The sequence below is a fragment of the Mustela lutreola genome, chromosome 4, assembly GCF_030435805.1.
Source record: "Mustela lutreola isolate mMusLut2 chromosome 4, mMusLut2.pri, whole genome shotgun sequence".
Lineage (NCBI taxonomy): Eukaryota > Metazoa > Chordata > Mammalia > Carnivora > Mustelidae > Mustela > Mustela lutreola.
Window position 1 is genome coordinate 153,003,502 of NC_081293.1, and position 16,688 is coordinate 153,020,189.

A 16,688-nucleotide genomic window follows, 5' to 3' on the forward strand; every position below is an offset into this window, starting at 1 on the left:
TGATAGGCTTGTCATTCAAGCCTTGACACCTCTCATTCATTTGAGTCTGGCCTGCTGGATATGCAAATGATTGGAGGACTGAAAACCATAATCCCTCAGGCGTGATGGCCAGTATGTCAATGTCACTATTTTTGGAACGACCATTCAGTCAGTAGTCGGGGAGCGGAGGAGGGCTAAGCCAGGGGACACAGAATGCACTTATGACCTTTCTTTGGCCCAGGTTAGAACTACATTTTTTGAAAAGCAAATCCTCAAACCAAGACAAACCCCCAAAGCTTAAGGATTGTAGACAAATCTCTCTGATAACCTTGCCCATATAAATAAATATCATTGAGAGTGATTATAGTGAAAAGGATCTCTTAAGATTTTCAATGCGATATGTCTGTCTCTTGTGCTGTGGGATATTTTATTGCATTTTTGCCCTCAAGTGGAGCTGACGGGAGCCAAGCTTGTAATTTAAATCAATAAGAACCCTTTACCATGGCTATAAAATACTTGGCTAAACCTTTGAAGTGGCCACAGTTGAATGCACAGTGAACACAGTATAAATGTTCCTTAAGATGTATTGTATGAGACCACTACTAAAACAGCATTCAAAGGAACCGGCCTTAAGCATCTTTTGTGACTGATGGGAGAGGGTCCTGGCTGCTTTTGATCATTTACATGCACTGTTCGCCTTGCCACTCGAAGTGGCTCTAAACAAGCCCTCTTAATCGGCACATCACCCAAACCACAGGCTTCTGCTTTCTCTTCAGACCTTTTCACCATCTCTTTGGTGGGGTTTCTGGGATCCGGGTTCCCTTCGAAACCAATAATCCACATCTGATAGGCTGTTGTGTTGACTGCCCCTGTTCATTTGCTCCGTAGCCAGGGAAAAGAGAACAAAGGCGGGTTGTTCATCCCCGTCAGGAGAGCAGGGAGCGCGGCACAGGGGCTCTGTAAAGCCAGCAGGGCAGTGGGCTCTGCAGGAAACCGAAGGCCCAGGCTGCTGCTTACCTGTTTTGTTCCTTTTGCAGTTTTTGGAGCACAGATTTTCAGCAGACTGTCAGACCTGAAGATACGGTGTTTGCTTCCCTCTGTTCCTCTCTCTGTCTCACACCTGTTCTTGCCTCTGCCTTTCTCGGCTCCTTCTTGCTGCCTTTGCCTCTCCTATGGATGGACAGATGGGTGGGTGGGTAGATGATGCTTCCTCTCTCTTGTCCTCTGCGTCTCTGTCTCCGTTTGCCTCTCACTCTGTCTCTCTGTCTCTCTCCTTCTCTCTCTCTCAGATTCTAAAATCCTCTCTGATTCTGTAATAAGAGTAGACAGTAATCATCTGAGTTTGGAATTTGGCCACGATACCTTTGGGTCATACCCGCTCTCCTGGTTGGTAGTGTTGCAGGTACTATGCTGAAGGTACAGGCTCAAACCTGGGTTGACCGTCTCTTTCCAGAGTTGTTAGTTGGCCACGTTTCTTGGCCACTGCCTCACAGGAGTCATTTATTTTTGATGAAAAGCCGAAGATAGGGACTAGAATCACAGCCACTTTCCACTTCGATAAAACATAGCCTTTCCCACAGTTCCCCCAGTCTTAAAATGGGACCTCTGCATATTCCAGTGGTGAAGGAGATGGATACACACTCCGTGTGGCCTTTCTCCTTGTGGTAGGCACTTTCTGAAGGGCCCTTCTGGGTCACATGTCATGTGTGTTTGACGTATGTGGTCTGGTCACATATGTTGTTGTCTGGCCTCTGCAAACCCAACACGATTATGTGGCCTATGACATTTCAGCTGATGTTTACCGATTTTTTTTTTTTTTTTTTTGGTTGTATGTGACAGCAGAGTAGGCAGGGCCTTGAAAACGTATTTCTTCACATTGTTGAAGTCGATATGTATAAATGGCACTTAAAAATGTGTGCAGTGGTAAAGCTATCAGGGCTGAAATCTGGATTTAAAAACATACCAATGAGATGTAGTGTTTGAAACTGGTCTTGAGTCCTGATTTGAACAAATTAACTAAAAAAGTTTTTTTTTTTGTTGAGACAAATGGGGACTTTTGACTCTGGACTGGTTATTAGATCATTTAAAAAATACTGCAGGGGGAAAAAGTAATACTTGGAAAGAAACATACAGAATAGATACATTTGCACCATAGATTACAATGATTCAAATTGGGTGATGAGCTGAGGAAGGGCTTATGGCACTCTTCTCTCTATTTTTCTGTGTGTTTTAAAATATCCTGTACTACAAACCTAGAAGGAGTCAGGATGCCCCTTCGGGATTGCATGATCACCACATTTACACCTACTGTTGAACAGAATTTTATCTCTTTAAAATGTTTTCCTGGTCTTTAACTGTTTTCCTGTCAGCCTTTTACTTCACACGGACAAATCATGCTTCTGTTAGGGGGCTATTTGAATGAGACGGTATCTGCTTGCCATCTTTGTGGCCTGAGCGTTAACGTTTGACATGGGAATATTTGCCTGCCTGCTCTCCCAATTTGGACTATGAGCTGTTTGAAAGCAGGCCTATTTCAGGGACACCTGGGTGGCTCAGTTGGTTAAACTTCCAACTCTTGGTCAAGAGGTTGAGCCCTGCATTGTGTTCCATACTCAGCCGGGGGTCTGCTTGAGGTTCTGCTTCTCTCTCTGCCCCTCCCCACACGGCATGTGTGTGCTCACTCTCTCTCTCCCAAAAAGAAAAGAAAAAAAAAAAAAAAGAAGAAGAAGAAGAAAAAGAAAGCAAGCCTGTTTCTTACCTTTCTGGGCTTCCTACCTCAAATCTTGCAGTGTAAGGCCCAGAACAGGCTGGACTGTGCTGTGGTAACACATAAACCGTGAAATCTAAGCAACTGAATGCAACAAAAGTCCATTTCCTGTTGTGTATCAGGCATCCCTGTTTTGTCTTACAGCTGTGCTCTCAGGAGCAGGTGGCCTTCCAGGAGACTCCAGCAGGGCAAAAGAGACAGACATGGAGGCAGCTGGCTGGCTTGGACTGCTTCGTCCTTGGAAAGACCCACAGAATTTTCCCCACACTCCATAGGCTGGAACTAGTCACATGGCCCCACAACAGCGAGGGAGACTGGGATACAGAGTGGAGCATGTGGATATTTGGTGAGCTCAAATCCCCTCTGTCACACAGAGCTAAATGATGTCTGGTGAAGCTGCTTCTCACCCCACATGCATATGCTTCCTGAATTTCAACATGAGAGAATGCCAGGGAAGGATGCTTTGTGTTATTTGTATAGAATAAGAAAATGACAACCAGACTGTTTACTCCTCCTCCTCCTTCTCCCCCCCCCACCATGAACTGGATTCTTTTCTATGCAGCTGGAGCCCTCTCTCCACTTAATGGCAGGACCCCAGTGGTCTGAGTGACCACTGTTCAAGTGTTTGGCTCTGTGGCTATGACAGTTGGAATTGGAGGCACAAGGAATGATCTCGTGTCTGTGCCCAAAGGTGTTATAGCTCTGCCCTGTCTCGGGACCAGCTCTGGCTGCCACAAGCTGAGGGTGCTCACAGAATGGCATGGGGCACTGACTGGGGCCTACACAGTTAATATAGTAACAACAGAAAAATAACAGTGGTATATGAGACCATTGCAATTATACGTTATCATGAGAAGTTTTATCTAAGGAATGGACACCACTAAGCAGAGGAAATGTCGACTCTCACATTGCTCTGTATGTGCTCATGCTACTGTCTTCACTCAGATTTAGTGATTGAAAGGTGCCTGTAAATATTTGCTTATAGGTAAACAGTCTAAATGAATGGGTGCTAGAGACTTCTCTACCAGCCCTGTTCTGCCTCCCTCCTACCCTCTTCCTCCATGACTTTTTGTTCCAAGCTCAATACTGTGAAAATGCCATTTCTTATCCATTGTGCAGAATGTGCCCGTTAAACTGAATGAGAAAACCAATCTCCAATTACCACACCAGCCATCGTTTTGGATGTAAATTTCATTCACTTAATTCTTTCCCAGCATGTACATACCAAGAAGTTTGTGTGCCAAGGCTGAGGCCAAAGAGTTAGAGGTTGTGACCTAGCTGAGTAGCCGTCTGCTTGGATCCTGTGGATGCATCCCTCAGCGTAGTTGGAGTAGGGAAGAATCCAATGGCAAAGGTTCACCTGGGGTGACAATGGAAAAAGGGATCTCAGGGCCAGCTTGGGCCACAATGAGGCAGGGCTACCACTTGGGGCAGGAGACAGGAGCTGTCCAGAGCCAAGGCACCCAGGTCAGGGAATCCCTATTTCTCGGGGGCGGGGGGGGTTGGTCACAAGATCTGTCTTTCGTTACATCTCTGCTTCTCTCTGGGCCTTTGCTCCATTCTCTCCCTCTGTGGACTGGCTTCTGCTACCACTTGGCACTTGTCTCCATTTATGGGACATTGCTGTGGCTTTGGCTTGACATGGCCCTCCCTGAGGCTCATGGCACCCTTTCAACTTCTGGTCACTCTTGTGGAATTCCTTAGCTCAAACTCCTGACTAAAACATTCTGACTTATCCAGTTCTCTTTCTCTCCACTATGTTTTAGATTCCATGCCAGGGGACATTGGGAAGCTTTTAGTTTGGGGAACATGCCTAATTTAGTCAGCCATGATGGATTGGGGGGGTGGGGGCCTGTTGTGTTGTACAGTGCTGGACACATGGATGACAAGAGCTGTGGGTAGGGCAGGTTCCTCAGAAGAGGCTGTGTTATTGCATCCCTATTGGGGCTAAGAGGTGAAGGGACTCAGCCAGACAGATACCTTATGGATGCTGATATGAGTCTCCTAGAAACAATGGTCAGTCATTCAGGGCATTAAGAGGAGGGTGATCTGACTATTTGTCTCTTTAAATGACCCCTGTGACTGTGTCCTGGAGAGTGAGCTGGAGGGACACAGACAGAAGGGGAGGGGTGTTGAGTTCCTTAAACTCCCTTGGGTCATTTCCTCCTCAGGGTCTTTGCACCCACTCCTTATGTGCCCTTTGTTGGAACATTCTAGCTCCACCTAATTATCATTCCATCTCAGCTCCAATGTTACTTCCTCAGAAAGCCTTCTCTGACACCCTTCCACACACAGAATAGGTTAAGACCCCTAGTTCACAATTAGTTATTTAATGTCTGTTCTTCCATTAGAATGCAAGTCATTTGAGTTCAAGGATTATGTTAACCACATTAAAAGAATCCCCTATCCCAATATGTTGCCTGTTAGATAGTGGGACCTTAACAGATATTTTTTGAATGAAGTATGCTGGCTTTTCTCATACTATCTTGTTCAATCCTCCTTACTGTTTTACAACCACATTTTTACAGATGTACAAACCAAGGCTTAGAGAACATGAGGCAAGAAAGCAGCAGACCCAGGATTTGAAGCTAAGACTGTTTAACACCAAAGCTTTCACTCTTCATATCACAGCAGGAATAAGGTGAGGTTTTTTTTATTCAAGCCACCTAATTCAGATTAGGTCAGAACACTATGAATTCATTTTGGTCCCTTGCTCCATCCTACTGAGATCAATTTAATTCACTTAGTATTTATGGAGAGCCATGAACTCAATTCACTATGTTAAGTGGGAGGGCAAGAAGGGACAAGCTGGGCTTCAAGGGAATGCTTGTAGTAAGCTGGACATAGAGGGCTTCAGGAGGAGGAGGAGCTTGATGCCTCCCAGAGGAGCAGGCTGGCCAAAGGCTCAGGGCATTGAGTCATTAGGAATGGCTTTTGGGGTTGGCAAGGTCCTGCTGTCTCCCAATCCCTGCTGAGATGGGTAAAACGTTGAGGTTGGCTGCTTCATGGAAAGCACTTGGCTTTGGAGTCCCCCTCTACTACTTTCTAGCCAAGTAACAGTGGACAAGGTACTTACAGTGTCCAAATTTGCAGGGTTGTGGTGAAGATTTTGTGAAAAAATGCAGATAAAGCACCAGGCTCATTATCTAGCATTTGGTATTGCTGGGTATAGGTGAACTTCTGTTTCCACTGAGCCACTGGGCAAGCATTCCGTCTGCTCCTCTGGATAGACCAACCTGGGAGGGGGGCACAGAGAAGCATTTCACAGTGGGGGATTGAGAGAGTTGGTGACCAAGAATATCAGAAACAGTGAAAAGAGGACACCCCCACTTTCCCTTTTTATTGTTGCGATGACATTTATATAACATGAATTAACCATTTTGAAATATACAACTCTGGCATTTAGTACATTCACAGTGTTGTGCAACAATAACTTGTATCAAGTTCCAAAGAATTTTCATCACCCCAAGAAAAACCCTGTACCTGATCAGCAGTCACTTCGCGATTCCTTCCACCTCTCAGCCGTTGGCAACCATCAATTTGAGTTCTGTCTCTATGGATTTACCTATTCTGGATATTTCATACAAATACAACCATATGATATATGTGACCTTTTGGGGGTTCATCCATGTTGTTGCATGTGTCAGAATTTCCTTCCTTTTTATGACTGAGTAATATTCCTTTGTATGTACATATCACCTTTTTTTCCTCCCTTCATCTGTGGATGGATATTTGGGCTGTTTCTACCTCTTGCTACTGAGAATAATGCTGCTGTGAACATTGACGGAAAAGTGTTTGAATACCTGTTTTCAGTCCTTTGAAGCTTATAGACCTAGGAGTAGAATTGCTGAATCATAAAGCAATTATCTGCTTAATTTTTGGAGAAGCCACCAAACTGTTTTCCATGGTGGCTGCACTGTTTCGTGTTTCCACCAGCAGTGCACAAAGAGTTCAGAATTCTCTACAGCCACCACTTACTGTCTGGTGTCTTGGATCATAGCCATCCTAGTGGGGGAGATGTGGTTTCCATTTGTGTTTCCTTACACCTTTATTTTCTCAATGTGGAGGAGGAGTTGGGTCTTCCAGGCTTCTCTGACTTCTCAGACCATCTCTCAGGGCTAATAGGTAAAGAGGCTGCCACGGGGAAAGAGGTCCACTAAGACACTTCAAGTTGAATTTTAAATCAGGACAAACTGCGGAAGGCCGTTTGGCAACACTCCTCCCTACAAATGCACATATACTTCGACCCAGAGTTCCAAGTCCAGGAATCGGTTTTATGGATTTGCTCCCAAGTGAACAAAATGATAAATATATAAGTTTATTCACTGCAGCATTATTTATAACAGCAGCAGATGGGAAACAAACTCAGTGCTCCTCACTGGGAGACTGGTTAAATTAAATTTTGGGACAGGCCTACCATGGGATACTGTACAGTTGTAAAAAAGATGGAGGCACCTCTTTGTGTGTTGATACAGAAGGAATTCCAAGCCAGATTATCGAGTGAAAAACAGAGCAAGATGTAGAACAGAGTTTTAGTAGGTTGCCCATCATATAAAAATGGGAGAAAAAAAATGGAAGAAAAAAATTGTGTGTGTATATATGTGTGTGTCTATGTGTGTGTGTATTTTCTTGCATATTCATGAAATACCTCTGGCAGAGGAATTTGGTGATGAGGGACAAGAGCGGGAAGGACAATATTTACACTCTACTTTTTTGTGCCTTTGAAATTTTAAACTGTCCAAATATATTTTTGTTCAAAAAATAAATGAATGAAATTAAAATTAAGAGAATCCATAACCCCTAAGTATCTCACTGATTTAGGCTCTGTTATTTCTCATTTTTTTAAAAAGATTTTATTTATTTATTTGACAGAGAGAGATCACAAGTAGGCAGAGAGGCAGGCAGAGAGAGAGGAGGAAGCAGGCTCCCCACTGAGCAGAGAGCCTGATGCGGGACCCGATCCCAGGACCCTGAGATCATGACCTGAGCCCAAGGCAGCGGCTTAACCCACTGAGCCACCCAGGCGCCCTCTGTTATTTCTCATTTTATGGTTAGTTTGATAGGCCATGGACTCTAATGTAAGATTTTTTGTTTTTATGCAAACCAAGGCCAAGGATAGGATTGTAGGAGAAGTAATTCAAACTCCCACCCTCTCCTCTCCCACTGCAGGCCTGGCTGTAGCCTCCACTTGCTGACTTGACCACAATTTGAGCTTGAGTCAGCAGCCCGAGGGCAACCCAGGTAACCTCCTGCAGCATGCCTTCCCTTAGTCCTTCCCTCAGGGGAGCCCCTAGAGGGCTCAGACCACAACTAAAGGACCAAAGGAGCAGAGGAGCAGATGTGGGTGGCCCTAGGTGCTGGACGGAGATTGTGTCCTAAGTACATCTTCCAACCTGAGACCTGGAGCTCAGTGCCACTCCCCTACCATGCAGCCCAGAGGGCTCAGAGCAGACCAGAATGCCCCAGCCATGGCTGAACTCTGGCACTTTCTTGCTGAGTGACCCTGGGCAGATCATCGCAAGTTTCTGAACCTCTGTCTTCACATCTCTAAATGGGGCTAATCAATGCAAGATTGTTGTGTGTCGAGGAGGAAAACTGTTAAGAGGGCTTTGAAATGCATGGAAGAACGTGAAGGGTTATCTTGCAAGTCACTGAAAGTCTGCATCTCCCGTGTGCTGAGGTGCCTGAGAGCTGAGGAGACAACAGATGAGAGTAACACATTTTCCACCCTTCAAGGGTTTTGAGGGCTCATCGGCTAGTGAGAGAGGCGGATGTGAGACGATTTATTGCAGCCATGTGTTCAGCGTAGAACAGAATGGAATCTATTGTGTAAGGGGGCAGAGAGGAGGGCATCCATCCTGCTGGGGACGTCAGCAAAGGTTCCAGGCACCAGACTATATTAGGGTTGAATCTGGAAAGGGAAATAGGAGGTTGCCAGGCACACACAACCTTCCAGGTGGAGGCAACCGTCTGTGAAAAGGCAAGAGGGGAGAAAGAATAGAGTGTCTTTGGGCACTTCCATGCAACTGTCTGCTGCACATACAGGGGGGTGTGCAGGAGGAGGGGAGCAGCGGAGGGATGAGCATCCTCCTCTCCGAGGCCTTTTTACCATAGGTCACAGCCAGATGGCGCAGTAAGAGAAAAGGAAAGTAGGTCAATGTGGACAGCAAAGAAACATTTTATAGATCTCCTGAGTGAGCCATAAGATCCAGAAGACACCGAGGCACCTGATTTTTCACTCCAGGCACCAGAGGAGTCTGGCTCCCAGTCGTGACGTCAGCCCGGACACTGTGTCTTCCTGGCTGAGATGTCCATCCTTCCTCCCAACAGCAGGGAGACCCAGAGACAAGCCGTCCTCACCAGCAGTTCCTTGTCCCATAGCATGCATGAGCCCAGAAAGCTGCTGTGTCCCAGGATGAAGTCACTCAATAGAACAGGGGGCTTGCTCATTGATGAGAGCGGCCTTGGAGAAGTCTTCTGCTCAGGGTAACTCCCAAGATCAAATGTGAGGCACATGCTTTATGCTGTGCCAGTGGCCTTTCCAAACCCCAAACTCGATCATGCTCCTCTCCCAATTTAAAAACTGCCTCAGGTCTGATCCGACTGCGGAGTCCAGCTTGAACTGCTTGGCCTGATGCCCTGGGGTTATTAACAACAGGCCCCTCACCTTCCCTGTAGCCTCAGTAGACCCCACTCTTCCCTGCACCCCTCTGCTCTCTCCTGTTTGTTGTGTGAGGAAAGCATACTCATCACAGAGGGGGCTAAAACTCACTCTTCGTAAAGCCTGCCCCAAGAGTGGAGGCCAGGGGGAGTCGCCTCCTCTTGTGGAGTCTCAGCAGTTGGCACTTTCCTCTCTAAGAGATCTTTCTAGATAGTTCGTTTTGTGCTGGTTTCTTAAGAAGTCTGTGTTTCCTTGAGGATAGGGGTTGTGTGTGACTCATCTCTGTCGGGCTCCATCTGTAGGTCTGGCCCATAGTAGGTGCTCCATAAATGCTTGAAGAACAGATGCTTGGGGGCAGCTGGGAGGGAGGTGTACTTTCTGGCAAAGATGTAGGGAATGTTTTCTGAAAAGAGTGAGGGGTCAGGAATGGCGAGTGGGACTCTCTTATTCCTTTTCTCCTGCTTTAAGAAAAATTCTCTCCCTCTTGCACTGCTGCCCTCACACCCATTTTTTAATACATCCTTAATTCTCCAGGAATACCTACTGTGCTGGGCTTTAGGGATTTCAGACATAACACCCCCAGACGAGGACAGCTATTGTGGTTGATATATCTGCGATCTCTAATGCAGATTTCTACTTTACCATTCTTCACTGAGTGTGTTAGAAAATATTAGTCACAATGAAAAGGAGAGGTAGGAGAAACATAATTCAGTGTTCTGACACAAGGTTGTTTTCTGTGGTCCACAGGCTAATTTTTTTTTTTTCAATTAGAATTAAAAACTGATGATACTTTCACTTTTTCCCTTAGGAAAATATTTATGGATCTAGCTGTCTTACTTTGAGGGCAATTCTCCGATGATTCTGCCTAAATGTTTCTCCTTTAATTTTCATCCCAAGGCCAAGCTTTAATGCTTGAAATGATTAGTTCATCCCGCAACTAATTTAGAACTTGAGTTCACACAGACACAGTTTTCATGTATATTCTCATAAGATTTGAAATAACCCTTTATCTCCAATGCTTCAGAGTTGTACTTACAAATATGCAGAATTTCATCCAAGGTCATCACCAGTTTATAAACCAAGGGCTCAACAAATCAAGACCTCCTGAATCATCAGGCCCTATCTACTGTTTTAAAAGACTTTAATGTTTATGATGCATGAATAGGTATTATACACTTACTACAAATTTAAAATTTTAGTCAGTTGGTCTTATTAAGAGCCATTTATAGAAAATTCAGTTCACCCGGGTATCTGTGTAGGATGATGTGGGCAAAGACTCTGTAAACTAGTGAGAACTACACACATTTTGGGTATCATATTAATACCTGCATGTCATTGCACCTGCCAGATGGCATTTTAAAAAGGTCTGTCATTTCTGTTACAAATAAATCTTTATTATTTTCCATATTAAGAAAAATGAAACCAGAGAAAGTATTTTTACTTTACTTTTCTTTCTTTCTTTCTTTTTTTTTAAGTCAACACAAATTTATTCTATCACAGTTATGGGTCCAAATTGGTCATATGGGGCTAAAGTGAAAGGTGCTGGAGGAGCTGATGTTTCTGGAGGCTTCCAGGGACAATCTGCTTCCATGGTTGTGATGAGGTTTGATAATAGGAGAGACTATTTTAAGTTGGGGCCTCCCTGGAAAATCCAGGAGACATCTTTGCCAAACTCACAGGCTGAGGGTTCTGAGTTATAGGTGATGACTACATCTGTGAGAGAGTAGGAATTAATCACCAAGCCTGGTTCCTGACCAGCCAATGGGCTGTTGCCATGGCAAGGGCCACCTTTGTGCCATGCATTATCATCATTTGTAGCAGGTGCAGCAGCTTTGGAGCCTACATGCTGATAGCACTTAACAATCTACAAAACATGTTCACATTTGCAATCTCATTTGATTTTCAAATATAAGAAGAGAGTAAAAGTACTTTTCTTATAGTATTACAACAATAACAGAGACATAAAGTCATTAGCAGAATATTAACAATTTGAGTCTGACAATATGTGGGATTTATCCCAAGAACGTAAACTTCTTTAATTATTTGAAATCTAATCATTGTAATGTAGTACTCTATAGAATATGGGAGGAAATCATGTGATCATCTCAATAAATAAGAAAAACGCATCCAAAAAAGACAAGCATTCTCAGTAAACTAGGATTAGGAGAAAACTGCTTCACCCTGACATCAATGAAAGGCCTACAGATAACATCATAATTAGTGGTGAAACATTAAATCCCTTCCCATAAGAATGGGAATAAGGCAAGGATGTTCATTCTCAGCACTTCATTTCAACATTGTACTGGAGGTCTTTGCCAGTGCACTAAGGCAGGAAAAAAAAAAAGCATACAGATTGGAAAGGAAAAAAGAAAACTGTTTTGAAGATGTATTTGTAGATAACCTGACTACCTGCATATTACCACCATGGCAGAGATCATGAAACTGAGGCTTAGAGAGGAGTAGTGACTCATGTGAGGCAGTACAGCAGGACAGTGAGGCTGGCACTCAAACCTAGATCTTCTGACTTCAAACACTGGAATGGAAAGGGGACTATTTCATTTGATTAAAAAAACACAAAGTCAAATTTCAGTTGTGCTTCTTACAAGAGCTCCAGTAGCATTGGAAATTTTCCAGAGAAAATCCTAAAAAGGAAGAAAAGGGGCTGGAGAAAGGTTATTGAGGATGGACTGACTGGCCAGGTTCTTTGGCCTGAATACATTAAAATGTGGAAAACATGCAGTTAGAGTGAACATGGATCCATTCACCAGATCCTGAAATAAATAGAGGGTAACCGTTAAGTCAAATGCAGGGCAATCCTCAACATTTGATCCAGATAAGGAAAGGGTTGATGAAAAGAGCTTACTCAGTCAGATAAGGTGAGGACTGATGAAAAGTAACTTTAATATACTTATGAAACTCAAGTGGTGACATAGGATCATAAAAGTTTAGAGAAAAAGATGTCAAGAGAATTGGAACTGGGGTGACCATAGCATTCATCATCATAATTGTCGGGGACTGCCTCCGGCCAGGAAAGTCCCCACCATTACAAGATGGCGCTTGGTTCACTGCCAGCAAAATTCGCTGCAAGTAAACAACGAACAAGCCCGCCTAAAGGAGGACATAGTCATTGGCTGTTTCAAATTTAATCAGCATAGTAACAGGACTCTCATTGGCTCTCCCCATTGCTTGGCCCCTTATTGGTGACCCTGCCGCATATAAGCTAAGGAAGTTGACGAAATAAACGGATGAAGCATTAACACCATACCAGGCTGATTGTCGTTCTTGCGGGCCGAGGGCGACAATAATTGTGACCCTTATGAGTGAAAGTAGGTGCTCTTAGTAATCACCTTGAGTCAACATAAACAAACCAGGACTGGGCTGGGCAAATTGGACATTTGGTCCCCAGCCGATAATAGGCATAAAGGAAACAGGTGTATTATCATACCAGAGGGTGTCAAAAGCATGTGAAGTTTTATGGGTTTTGCTCAGTCCCTGGCATAATCTTCCAGGCCAAGCAACCCATAGGATTTAGGACTTGGAACCCCTATTAAGGAAGATCAAAACTTTGTTGATCTTCGAGGTTTTCCCTGGTATTGCTGTTAATTCTAACAAACAAGAACAATAGATACTGTGTATTGAGTACTTACTACAGGCTAGACACTCTGAGAAGAGCTTTATGAGAACAATTTCATCCAACAACACTAGGAAAAGGCCATTATTATCTCCATTTTACAAGTGATGAAAGAGCCACTCAGAGAAACTGAGTCACTTCCCCAGGGTCACTCAACTGGGAAGCGTTGAAACAGAGATTTGAACCCAGACTTAACCATGATGTTAACCAACCCGTACAACTTCCCTTTTGGGGTGCAGGCCATTTCAGGAACCCAGGTGTGTGGCATAGAATGACTGTATGGTTAGACAAGCAACAATAGGGGACCTTGTCAACACTGCAGCCTTTTGGGATTATCCTGACCCCACCCTGCAAGGCACAGAAGCTCGGGGTGGCTGTCTGCAGCCCCGGCTCTTGACCTGGACCAGCAGCAGGTTCTTTGTGCTTGTTATTTCATTGTGATCCTGGGTAGACTGACGCGTACCACAGACGGGAATCCTGTCCCTCTAGGTAGCTCCATATCATTCCTAGAACCACCAGGTCATCACTGGGCCACACAGCTCACCCTTAATTCTTTTCAACTCTTTCCATCAGTCAATCTGAGGGCCTCCTTAATTATCTTTATTGCTTTTCTCTGAACTCTCTTCAATTTGCTGGCATATCACTTTGCAGGTAGTGAGATACCAGAAGTGTGCAGAGAAATTATAATCTCCTGTGCATGATGTAATGCTGTGACCTAGGAAGTTGAAAATCATAGCAGTTGTTTCAACTGCCGTTGGTATCATAACCTGCGATCAATTTTGTCATCTCCAATTAACTTGGCTTTTTTTTCAGTTAAGGTGAGTACAGGGCTCAAAGTCAATAAAATTTATATCGAATATTTCAAGGTGTGTGTGTGTGTGTGTGTGTGTGTGTGTGTATTAAAAGTAAAAATAATGAAGAAAATTCAGGAAGCAAAAAGAAAAATAGAATTTCTTGCTCATTTCATTTACTGATCATCCACTATGTTCTAGCCCCATATGCTCTGTTCAAAAGAATCTTTTTTTTTTTTTTTTTAGACTTTATTTATTTATTTGACAGACAGAGATCACAAGTAGGCAGAGAGGCCGGTAGAAAGAGAGAGAGGAGGAAGCAGGATCTCCGCGGAGCGGACAGCCCGATGCGGGGCTCGATCCCAGGCTGGGATCATGACCTGAGCCGAAGGCAGAGGCTTTAACCCACTGAGCCACCCAGGCGCCCCTGTTCAAAAGAATCTTATCGTGGAATGCTTTGAATATTTTAAATATTTGTTCATGAACAATTATTCTTGTTTTCTGTGACACCCCTTTAATAATAACATCTTAACTTTCATGTTCCTATTTATAACTTGACAGCTCTTAGTTTGTGGTAACAGTGACCCACTGTGACTCAGTTTATAACCATCTTTGGCTTGCTTATTTTGGAGTTTATTGGTGTGAATAATTATATCGAACAGGATATATTAAAATGCTCACCATGGACGAGTCTTTTTCTGTAAGTAAAAATGGAAAACTGAGTTAATTCAGAGTTTCACAAAATTTTTTTTTAACTCCACATCTTGAAGTTCCCTCCTTCAGATCTAGAACGCTTTATTATTTTTCAAGTCGCTTTGTCTTTAGAATAGGTTTCAGTTTTTTTACTTTGTATTATTTGTCCGAAAATGGCTATATGAGTATCAATCCCCGAGTTCTGGAAGTGTCTTGTGACAGCAGATGCAGTTTTAAAGCTCCAATACTTAAAACTTTGCTAGAATGTAATGAAAACACAAAAATGCACAGTTTCTTAGGGCAGGCTGTAGCTTACAGAGTCACACAGAAGCATGTCTTCAGAGTCATCTTCTCTCGTCAGGGTAATAATTTGGAAACGGAGCTCAATGCTCAGAAAGTCAGTGCTGACCCCAGTTCCGTCCACAGCCCAGAAGCTGGTTCCCAGAGCCCAGAGAGATCTCATGATGGTGCGAGATCTGGCTGATATTTTCAGCCCCCACCCATCACTTCTTTTGGAAATCTAGGCCTAAAAATGTCTTCTCAAATGTTTTTTTTTTTTTTTCATGGTATAAGAATTTATTTTCTTCCAAGAATTTACCTAGGTTTCGAAGTTAGCTTCTTTTTTCTGCAAGGTGAGCCTGGGGGTGGGAGAGAGGTGATCTAGGGAATGGATTTCATTAGCCCATTTTGTTTGAAAATGAGTACAGATCCTGGTCTTCGGTTTGTGTCTCTGATTAAAAACACCACCATCTGGTACCACCCTAGAAACTTCTGTGCAAAGTCACGACACATCCTCTCTTGAACCTCCCCTGACTTTGTGTCTTTCTATAGCATACAGTATAATTTATAAAAGTGTGAGCAACTGTGGAATTGTTCTCCTAATAGATTCTGAAGATTCCAATTTCCATTCTGCCACACAAGACTGAAAATCCACTTGTGCTCACTTATCTGTATCTGTACCTCATCCCCACGCTGCATCAAAAATCAGGTTCAGGTGCAGGTTAAGAGCACACATTTACCTCCAGAATATGAGACTTATTAAATATCTCTCCACAATTAACATCACCATATCAATAAGAATTATCATTAGGTCCTGTCAATCAGGTGCTGAATTTTGCTTCAGGGAAACAAAACAATTTAAATTATAGCAAGTGGTCCCTTCTTTTTTACATGCTTCTCTTTAAATTGGATAATTATGTGGCTTTTCATTAGATTCCTCTAAGCGTAATAGATCACGATATTCACCCTTTGACCTTGGTGATGAATGTCTCTGGTGAAAACATGTGACAAGCAGTGTTCTAATGAGAACAAAATACTGAATAACTGGAAATCTTGTATAATGAAAAGAGAAAGCAGGAGGGAAACACAACAACCTTTAAGGTGGCTGCACAAAATGTATTTGTAATGTGGCAATGATGTGGGTTGGGGAGAAAAGAGGCTATTTTTGGTTCTAATAATATGGATAGAAATGCTGATTTCTCTTCTTTGGTATGATAAAAAAAAAAAAAAAGGAGAAACAGACATTTCAGGAATCAGAAAAGGCTGGTCTCGGCTGAATTGCAGGCACAGATGGAATGAATCCACTGGCCTAAGGGGGGATTCAAATGGCTTGCTGCATCTTAGAACACCTGCAGATGGTAATCTGAGGGTACCTCTCATTTTATTGCTGTCTTTATGGCAGTTCCAAATGTGAGGACAGCTTAAAAAGGAAGTGATTTGGTCTTGGGGGATCTATAATCTTCAAGGGGGCTGTTGAGGAAGAGCAAGAGGAGCAGGAGACCCCCGAATCTCTCCACTTTGCCCTCTCTCAATCAGTGCCTGGGAAGCCTCCCCTGCTGGGGCTCAGGCACCTGCCATGTCTCCAGAGTTCACAAGCTCTGATGGCTGAAAGAGGCTGGGGCATCCTAAAGTTGGCAGTGAGATGAGGTCAGAGGTCAAAGGCAAGCTGGTGACCTCTCACTTCTTTTTGCTTTCTTCTCCAATCTCCTCCACACCAAACTCCTCTGTATGACTAGTTGCTGGGTGGACTTAGGTAGAGCTTTTGTCCTGGTGGAAATGGATGGAGAAGTTCCTGTCGCATCAGCCTGTCACAGTGTGGTATGCCCTAGGGTCAGGGAATCGGGCAAAGTTTGCTTCTTTTAGATTTTCTAGATGCTTGCCTGTCCA

The 16,688-nt window shown here is 43.7% G+C and overlaps 1 long non-coding RNA gene across 2 annotated transcripts in view; it reads left to right on the forward strand.

Annotated features, from left to right (window-relative positions):
- The window catches only part of LOC131829530 (uncharacterized), a 64,569-nt gene that overhangs the window by 34,254 nt on the left and 13,627 nt on the right, over positions 1 to 16,688 (forward strand). For both annotated transcript variants that reach the window (XR_009352899.1, XR_009352898.1), the window contains exon 3: positions 2,891 to 3,092. This is a non-coding gene — a long non-coding RNA (uncharacterized LOC131829530). The remainder of the gene's footprint in view (positions 1 to 2,890; positions 3,093 to 16,688) is intronic.